Source organism: Lactuca saligna, chromosome 4, assembly GCF_052625555.1.
Source record: "Lactuca saligna cultivar CGN05327 chromosome 4, ASM5262555v1, whole genome shotgun sequence".
NCBI classification, from domain to species: Eukaryota; Viridiplantae; Streptophyta; class Magnoliopsida; order Asterales; family Asteraceae; genus Lactuca; species Lactuca saligna.
This window is the reverse complement of record NC_136420.1, coordinates 301318182-301328720: the sequence shown is the minus strand read 5'-3', so window position 1 is coordinate 301328720 and position 10539 is coordinate 301318182. Positions and strand designations below refer to the sequence as shown.

The 10539-nt window shown below is 31.6% G+C and overlaps 1 long non-coding RNA gene across 2 annotated transcripts; it reads right to left on the bottom strand.

Moving 5' to 3' along the window:
• Positions 1-2120: 2120 nt before the first annotated feature.
• LOC145043880 (uncharacterized) lies at positions 2121-7320 on the bottom strand. Of its 2 annotated transcripts, XR_013681162.1 has the most exons (6): positions 6745-7320; positions 6408-6540; positions 5875-5933; positions 5631-5701; positions 4112-4261; positions 2121-3543 (listed from the first exon to the last, which is right to left on the bottom strand). It is a non-coding gene; the product is annotated as an uncharacterized LOC145043880 (long non-coding RNA). The 2 variants fall into 2 exon arrangements; XR_013681163.1 differs by lacking the exons at positions 5631-5701; positions 5875-5933 and having other exon boundaries at positions 6745-7319.
• Between the last annotated feature and the right edge of the window lie 3219 nt (positions 7321-10539).

Genomic DNA, 10539 nt, shown 5'->3' with positions numbered 1-10539 from the left:
ACTATATATAGAATTGATTAATTTTGAGGTGCATTAGGATTCAACAGAGTGAAGTCGAACATGTTTCTTGAATTCTTTACCTACCGGCTACTTTTTGTATGTAAATTCTGCTAGGGAAAATGACTTATAAGCCCAACAAAGTTTTCAAACCGTTTAAAAAAACCTCAATTACATTTTGTCGGTTAAAAAAACCCAACGAACTTAACCTTTTGTCTAAAAAGCCAACAAAAACTTTCGCTTTTATTCAATTCTCATTAGAGACAAACAGATTCATTAGGTATATAATTATTTGGAAAATGACATGAGATTATATTTAATGATATGGAATAAGCAAAGAGAACCTTTATATATCGATTTAGTAACTGAGGAAGAGAAAAGTGAACGATGTATGCGTTTGAACTCTTGTAATGACCACTTCTTCTTATTCCTCTCAATCGTTGATTCCCAAATTAAGATCTATAAAGTAGATATTTGATGATGCAAACCCTTGTGGATGTGGTCGCCTTTCTCAGATTTGGACATCTATAATGGATGATCATCTAGAGAAAAAGTTCAGGTTATTTTCGAACAGATAGGTAAGTGTAATTGAAAGATTTATCATGTTCGTCTTCTATATATTTGGTTGATTATCTTAGTAAGTTCTTGTTTTTGAAGGAACAAATAGATAGAAGATAGACATGCCAAAGCTATTAATGTTGATGTGTTTTTTTGTTGGTAATATAAATTCCAATAAACAACTACTTTTTGTGTGATTTTATTCACAAATATTGAAAACTAAAAATAATTTTTAATGATTGAGGAAGCCATTTTAAGTTGATCACAATCATACATGACATGTTTGATGTCATTTGATGTTATGCCTAAGTGAATTGATTCTACATATAAACTTCATATGTAGTCACTACTCTGTTAGCCACAAATCAAATTTTATAATCTCTTAGACAATTAAATAAATGTAGTTCCAACAGAACGGTATAAGTTGCTTACGTTCAACAGACTGCAAACTATTGTTGTGTTAAATCCTTTATTGTGAAAGAGTTCTGAAAAAATTAACTACTTTATGTATCTCCTGTTATTTTTGGCACTTCAAAATGCTTTGATGGAAGCTGAAAGTTGTTGTTGAAGAAAACTTTGGTGAAAATTTTAATGAAGATGGTTCAGAGGTAAGACTTCCATTGATATGTATTGTTTTTCACATCAGATATACTGTTTCTTGCCATCAACCAATCCTGTATGCCTTCCATGTGTTTGATATTTTATCACCTTTATTTTTTTTCTATGTAGACCTGACGGTTTCATCTTTTGTTAGTAGAGGGGTATTCAAGATTTGCAATATGGTATCCTGGTTTGGTTTGTAGTTTTTTTTCAAAAGATTTATATATATAGTAAATTGAAAATTTTAATTTTCTAAAGTAAAGTAAAACTAGTTTAATTATAAATTGATTGTTTATAAAAACAGGTTTCGAAGTGTCAGTTATTGTTAGATATGAAGATATCGAATGAGTTTATTCTGTTATGAGGAACAATTGTGTTGGTGTGTGTCTAAAGTTTTTTTTTTCATTAGTGTTGTTTTCTTTTTTCGAGTGTCGACATTAACTATTTTTATATATGTAGAATTTATTTCAAAAACGTGTTTCCTATTTTCTAAACATTGAAGTTTTCACATGAGTGGGTGTATATTTAAAATTTTGAAACCACAATTTTTAATAGTCGTAATTTATGTTTTAATGCTAACTAGTGTAGGAAACCCATGCTTTGCAAGGGTTAGAATGGTATATGTTTTTTTGTTGAATGTGTATGTTGCTTGTTGTCATGGGTTAGAATAGTATTTGTTATTTTTTATCAAGTTGTTGTCATCATGAGTCTATTGTTGTTGTTGGTTGTGTGTGTAGAATTAGTGGAGGTGGATTCTTAAAAATGTTGATTTGCTGGTAATCTAGGGGTTATCTCCAATGGCGTGTTATTTTAGAGTTAATTTCAATCTATGGATCTATATTCTTTTCTATTGATGCCATTTATAGTGTAATAGGAAGACATAAATGTACGATGCTTCAATAGACAACCAAATGAAAGTAATTTGCTATTAAACTTAACTTCAAATAGATAAAAGGGAATAGGACTAATTAAGGTAATTAACTTTTCGGTTTGTTCACATGTAGGTAACTATCTTTTTTTTGTACACATCTAGATAACAAACTTTTTGAAACTATTCACATATGACCAGCTGTAGCATGTTACATTCGGCTACAGTAGGTCATAATGGTTACATGTGAACACTTTCAACAAGTTTATTACCTAGATGTGTACAAAAGAAAAATAGTTACCCAAATATGAACAAAACCAAAAGTAAGAGTAAATTACATGAATGGTCCCTGTGGTTTGGGGGAACTTATGCGTTTGGTCCCTAACTTATTTTTGTAATTCGGATGGCTCATACTGTTTTTTTTTGTTGTGTTTGGTCCATGTCTTACCTAAAAAGACTAGTGTGTCCTTATTAATTTTTTTTTAATTAATTGTTTTTATTTATGTATTTTTTTATATGTTTAAAAAAACTAATAGACCTCACATATATGTATCTCCTCACTATCCCATCTTTCATCATCTTCAACTTCTATTTCTTTTCCATCTTTAATGACAACGAAGTCTTCACCATCTATTCTTTTTCGGTCCTTCAACTCCAGCGAACCAACACCACAACCCAATAAAGTGAAGAGATAGTGAGTTATGGTGTTTGTTCGCCAGAGTTGAAGGACCAAAAAAAGGATGGTGAAGACTTCCATGTCACTAAAGATTGAAAGAAAATAGAGGTTGAAGAGGATGCGAGATGGGATGCTGACCGGTGGAACCTAAATTAAATTTCTCAAATGTGGTTTCAGGTTTACGGTGAGGAGATACATATATGTGGGGCCTATTAATTTTTTTAAACATATTAAAAAAACATAAATAAGAAAATTAATTAAAAAAATAAATTAATAAGGGCATAATAATCTTTTTAGGTAAGACAAGGACTAAGCGCACAACAAAAATAAACAGTAGGGACCATCCGAGTTAAAAAAAATAAGTTAGGGACCAAATTCACAAATTCCCCCAAACCATAGGGACCATTCATGTAATTTACTCTTACTTTTGGTTTTGTTCATATTTAGGTAACTATTTTTTTTGTACACATCTACGTAACGAACTTGATGAAACTGTTCACATATAACCATTATGACCTGCTATAGTTAGATGTAACCTGCTACAGCAGGTCATAATGGTCATATGTGCACAGTTTCAAAAAGTTTGTTACCTAGATATGTACAAAAAAAGATAGTTACCTATATGTGAACAACCCGAAATGTTAATTACCTTAACAAGTCTTATTCCCTAGATAAAAATGAGGACCTTGATTTGCCACTTGCACAAATATTGGAATACATACATGGATTTGTATCTAGCAAGGTCCCACTCTGAAAGTCTCCATCCTCAATGTATTTAAGCACCATTTCAACTCTTTCTTAGTCTTCATTGTTCAAAAGATTTGTAGTATGCCCCTCACTTCGACTTCGATATGCAAAGAATAAAGTATTATTTCAAAAAATCAAACTGTATAATTAAAGTGACATTTATTTTACCAACATTTTTGTCCATTTGAACTTCGGTGCTCCTAATTTCATATTAATCGAGAACAATGTTTGATATTAATCGAGAACAAAGAAGTAAATACATTGAAGTTAGGTTGTAGTTTGAAAAGTAGATTTTGAATTCCATTTATGGGGTGGGAGAGGGTATTTAAGGGAATATAAATTTTCAACCTTTCAATTGCAGGGACTTCACATAACGGAAAACTTCAAACATTTGCTAATATATATGAGTTCATTAAGTTATATGTCTCGTATCTGCAAAGAGCCTCAATAAATGAAATACAAAAACAAAATAAGACAAAGGCATTGTGTATGATAATTCAATAACCAAAACAAAGACAACCCCAAAACCTCCAAGAACCATTTTCTCAAAATAATTTACAAGATTGCATGCTGAAAGAATATCAACTGCAGAAAGGTTATCCTTTAAAAAAAAGAGTACAAACTATAACCTTTGGTTCAGTAAGAAAAGGATTACATGGACTAACCTGAGATTTTTTTCAGCATCAACAACCAGCTGAATTGTCATCATTTTCATCATCTCCATTTGTAATTAGCTTAGCTAGTCAAACCTTAAATCTTGACTTGAAAAATTCCTTTACTTAGTAAAGCTCCTATTGGTAGAGGTTAACCCACTGCTGCAAATAAATTCAAAAAAGAAAATTAAGCAAGATATTAGGGTATAAAGGAGCCTAGTCACTTGTCCAAAACCAAATAACATAACATGGGGAACTAACTCGATCATCGACAATTGAATATTCTTTGTCACATAGACCAACTTGAATTTTCATTTGGTTAATAGAAACCAAACTATATTTCAGTTTATTGATTTCATAAAATAGAGGATAAAAGGTAACATTAAACACTAAGTGAGAACAAAACTATCATTACTCTAAATAATGGATTTGAATAAAAATCCAAAAACCTAGTTAAAACATTTTATTGAGCACTTAGTGTGCATCATGATTTTTTTTTTTTTCAAATCTCATAAGCAAGAGGGTGGGTATAACTGAATTGTATTCTTTGGGTATGATGGAGGCGACTCAGGTAGCCGGAACCTACGTCTCATGCTCCCTTCACAATAATAATTGAGTCTTCAGTTTATTACCAATTTATACATATCAAAACATGAATGGGTATTGAGGAAGCAATCGATGATAGAATAAAAGAAGATTAGTCAATACCTTGTTAATATCTTGTCTAAAATAAATGGAAGGCAATCGATTTTAAACAAATGCTAGCACAGTATTTCATACATACAAAATAGAAAATAATGTGGAATAAACAACCAAGCCAAAATAAAAATAAATAAATAAACAAAATTTGTGTGTCAAAGTCTTGAATAACTAAGCACGGGTTGAGAATACATCAATACTATAATCACTACAAACATTACAAGACACCTGTAATGATCATAACAATCATGGACATAATTATATGTTTTACGAAAAAAAATTGGACCAAAGTAAAAGATCTAAATTTGTTTACTCAACTACAAGTTTGACTTTTTGAGTGGTTTAAATTCTTAAAAAAATTTATTTAAAATAGTGGAACAAAATAGAAAGTTGAGTAATTGAACCTTTAAAAAGGGTTTTAGTGATTGTAGGTAGAACAACTGTTAAACTTAGTCACTCTTTGGTAATATCGACCCAACATAGCAACCCAAAGTAACCGTTTCTACAAAAAAACGATTGAAAAATACAATATGGGACAAAATTTGAAAATGAGTGGGTCAAACTTTAATAAAAAAAAGTTAGAGTAGCGTAGATGAAATAATTGTTATACTTGGTTACTGTTTTTGGACATTAACCCAATTAACTAAAATGATATAGTACAGAACGTTATATACTATAAGAATATAATCAAAATTCTTTCCATTCTTCTAACATATTTGGTTACTTGCAGGGAGACATTTTTACGATAACGTATATGGTGCAGATTGAAATGTAATATTTGTAATATTGTCATACTTTAAAAAAAAAAGCGAAAATAAATAGGTGAACATACTGTTTTTTCAACCCTTTCAATCGTTGGTTAAACATGCGAGAAGCTCCATGACTTTAAAAAAAAATGTCTCCCTGAAAGTAACATACAAGAATGGAAATAGTTTTTGAACAATACTTTATTTATATAATGGAAAAAAAGAAACATGCCACTTTCAGCCTTTATATCAAGTCACACTTTATATTTTGCCTTAGACACATTTATCCTACCATTTCAAAAGTAAATATATTAGCAAGTAAAACGTTACCTTTAATTCTACAAAATTTAAACATTTGTATCCTCTATGAATTCTTGATTGAATTGTCACTGCAATACCTCCACCATTGATCATGAGGTAAATCATATCGCTAGATTAGAAAAACAACATTACAGTTTAATTGACCAACATAATTAAAAAAACAAATAGTGTTTGTATAACCTACAAAAGTGAGTGAAAATAGTTTGAAACAAACAATCAAAAGCATTTACAGTAAGTGCCATTTACTTTTAAGGAAAAAACAAAAAATTCAGAAGAGACGTTTTAATTTTTTTTCGTAAAGAGCCGAGCATAATTTTCTTTAATGGAACCAAAATTCAAACACACAACATCATTTAGAACAGTACATATACATAAACATAGAGACCAAATCTTTGGATCTTGTATTCGAGAAATCTCAAAATTCTCATGTGCATCACAAACTGAAAAAATTAATCAAAGAAGATAACAATAAGACATTTGAAATTAATACCAAAAACAAAGAAAAATAATAGATTATCAGCTACAATATATATTTCAAATACCATTCAAGCATTTTAGCAAACACTTGGCGGGCTAGCAAATGCAAGAATAAATGTGGTTACTTCAACAGCACGAAGACCCCAACAATCCCTCAACTGTAAATCTTTATCTCCGTATTTCAATCAAGATGGTGAACTATAAAAAAAAATATGCCAAATTGTTATAAAAAAAAACCACATAAACAAATCACATATATCAAAATCGTAAGAATGAAAATAGGAATTGAAAAATTAAGCAACATATCAATGTTTGTGAGTGTCTAAAAACCAAACATCTTTATGATGTATAAACTTTCGATTTACAGAATGGGTATTAGGTTGTCATACGTGTTGGTATTACCATGAAATTAAGAGCATGATAGGGCCTTAGACACCCAAGAGCATGTCGTTTTATTTGACATGAAATGGACTTAATGGAGCATATTTGTACTTGTCAGATCAACCAAACGTACAACTTCATATCTGGTGCTGCTATTTCAAGTCGATGCTGCCAGTAAAAACGATTGGTCTCAAATGTGGATGTAATTGGACAACAGGTGGTGGTGGAGGCTAGGAGAAAGCGGGAGCGTCTGGAGGCGCAAGAAAGGGGAACGCCTGAGACCGCAACAGACATCGAAGGCTTCCAGTGGAGAGAACAAACTCAGTGTCGATTGATGTATGCATCTACTGTTGTTGCCGATATCATGTCTGTCTGGCTGGAAAAGGTGGCCCAGAAGCTTCCTCTCTCCCAGCAAGCAAGATGAGATCACCACTTCTCTCGGCTGAAGACGATTGTTCGATTCCGCCAAGAAGAACCAATGACATCGGAAGTAACGGAAGTAATCGTTTCTTGAGTGTAGCAAGCGAGGTGGTAGAAGATCCGATGAAGTACATTCTAGAAAAGAAAAGCCGATGAGATATAGATAAAGTAGAGTCGGTGAGACAGGCAATGAGAAGCGGTGGAAATTAACCTTGGTTGACAACTAACCCACAACTAAACTGATGAACAGTACCTATGGTAAGGTACTGTTCATAAGAATGTTGGATATATTAATGTTTTTTAATATATAAAATATAATTTAACTCTCTCCCTATATGGGATTAGAATTGAGCTTTATGTATTATATATGAAAAATGTCATGAAAATGCAATTTTCACTGGGTAAGAGTTCATTTTAGGGATTATACTTTAAAATGATATTTTTTTTGAATAAATGAACATGCTTTAAGAGACAGATGAACGGAAGTACTAATGCAACTATGTATTTTTCACGTGTTATTTATTACAGTGATTTAATAACAAAACATGAAAGCAGGATGTTTAGATTTGCAAGTTAATAAATGTATATTGCTATTTTGCAAATATAGTATTAATTATAACGTCCAATAACTAATTAAAGTTATTTTACATATTCACCCGTATGGTCAGGTCACGGGTTATAAACTAGTAGAAACATAATAGATTGTTGATAATTGATTGGAATTAGGGGACCCCATTATTGCAATCCACGACAAGAAGATATCAAACATTAGTTTTATAATCAAAGTCTTATAGTTACCACTTAAGGTAATAAAGGTCTTCAAAATGATGTATCTTAGTTGCATATTTTTGTGAGATCACAATTTTTTTTTTTATGTTGATCGTTCCTGCAACTGTCTGCTGCTTCATCTACTATATAAAAGAGTTTAGAAGGATATTTGAAAAAAAAAAGCCACATGAATTAAGTTTTAAGATGCAAAACATGAATTTCACGATCATGCTCGAAAACATGATTTTTGTAATAGGTACAACCCCATTTTGATTAAAAATAAATCCATTCTCCACCATTTTTTAACAAATTTTTTTCTGATATTTACAATAGATGCTGAATATGGTAAACCACCTTACAGTAGTTCAAATAAAACAGTTAAAATTAAGTGAATTTTATTACTTATTTATTGGCTTGTTTAACATTTTTTAATCTTAACAGATCTCCCGTTCCCCAAATATAGATTTCATATTAATATGACTCATAAAAATCTACCCTGGAAAAGGACATGCCACCTCTCAAAGTAATCTTACATAATATAATTTTACTTTTGCTAACACGTAGCAATAAACATGATGGTAATTAAATGAAGGGAGTGTATATTGTTGAGACACCATTTAATTTTTGGGTTAAATATAAGAAATATCAAATAATTTCATTTTTCTATGTTTATAGCATTCTACATGAACCAGATTTCATGTAGCGCAAACTTGGGCTGCTTATATAATGCATATCTCCTAGTTTCTATCATTTCCCGTGATAACGAATCATATTCGGTATAAAAGAGATTCCGATTTGATCGTTTACAAAAGAGTAAAGTATGTGGCGTTTTAAAGGATATGGTTGGTGTATTACTAATGAAAACCCTCCCTTTTGGAACTTTTTCGATTGTTTCGAATTTTTTCGAACTAAAAAAACTTAGAAAAGAATGAAATTTGTTTTTATGTATTTTTAGAATCTTTGAAAAGGAAATAAAATTGCTTAAAACAAATATTTTTTCAATTCTTAATGCAAACTAGTGGCTGTGCCCCGTGGTGAACCACATGTTATTTTGTGTTTTCTTTTTATTGTGGACTCATTTGCGAGAATTTATGTGGAAATATTATTACCGGTTTTGGCGGTTCATTTTTGGTGTTTTACAATATTAGCATGCTGGGTTTGTAGGTGTATTTTTTTGATTCGTTGATGTTGGCAGTACACTAACAGAAAGAATTTTATTTATGATCTACCTTCATTACATAGTACACTACACATATGTGGGTACAAACTCCATTACATGGTAAAGAGTGGAAACATCAAAAGAGCTTCACACTGAAACTGCAAAGAAACATCCAAAAGATGAAGACTAAACAAACATTCAAAAGATAGGAGCAACCATATTCACTCGTTGGGAAAGTTCTTGATCATGCTAGTATGAATGCATGAGATGTTGTCCTCCATGGACACATCTTGGATCCTCCCATCGTCACTTTGACATAGGGTGTGTTTGGCAAAGAGAGTTTGAGAGTATTTGAGAGCTTTAGTTTCTAGCGTTCGACAAAACGTTCTGTTTTGAATAGAAAGTCTCATTTGGAACTACAAGCTTCTAGCGTTTAGTTTAAATAAAACGTTCCAAATCTGAATGTTACTTCATGTAGCTTATAACAAAACACTACAAGCTACCCGCTACCAGCTATACGCTACCAGCTAGCCGCTATCAGCTAGTTTTTCCGAACACGCCCATAGTGTCACGGTCAACCGGTATGTGAGCCTCTTCAATAGACTATTAATATAAGTCAAAAGTAATGAATTTAATATTTAATAAATTTAATATTAATGAGTGGTTTATTTTCTTTGGTGGTCGGATCGACATCAACCCCCTTAAAAAACACTTCATCATTTATAATTGGAATACCTTGATTGTAACTTGCAATGTAAATCAATAATCCGGTTACTCTAAATGGTTAATTAGAGTGTAAAACAGTTAAAAAAGGTTTGTAAACATCAAACTCAACACTATAAAATGAATTCAAAAATTGAGAAATAAACCAATTCTAGAGGCATTCCCAACTCCCCCTCGAAGTAATACTGGTCTTCAAATAAACTTTGAAAAAGAATATCAGAGAAGCTTCGAATAACCATTTCAATATTTTCTCCCTTTTTTATAATCAACAAATGATTATAAAACCCACACAGGTATGAGAAGCGCTCGAGGAATAAACGATACGAAACTCCACCTCGATGTGTGACAAAAATGAAACCATGCAAAATCTTGCACGAAAAACAATCACGAAAAGTCGAGGAAAAAACCTTCAAAAGTTGTGAAGATTTCAACTTCTGGGTGAGAGTTGTAACAAATTCGAAAACGGGGTAAAAACTATCATTTTCACAAATACTGTAGGGACCCGTTGCAAAAATTCAGCTTCAAATGCGAAACTTTACCTAAAATACGAAATTGGTTATAAAGTGTCATTTCGCATAAGCTTTGGGGACTGAATCTGAAAAATCCTCCCACTTCACAGAAATGTATCCCCTATAATGAAACTGGGTATAATCTGTCAAAATGCTGAAACTGTTGTGATTCAAATTAAAACGTGGAATCGTGTTCCCCAATTCGTTCTAGACGTGAAGAACAACACCAGTCTAATT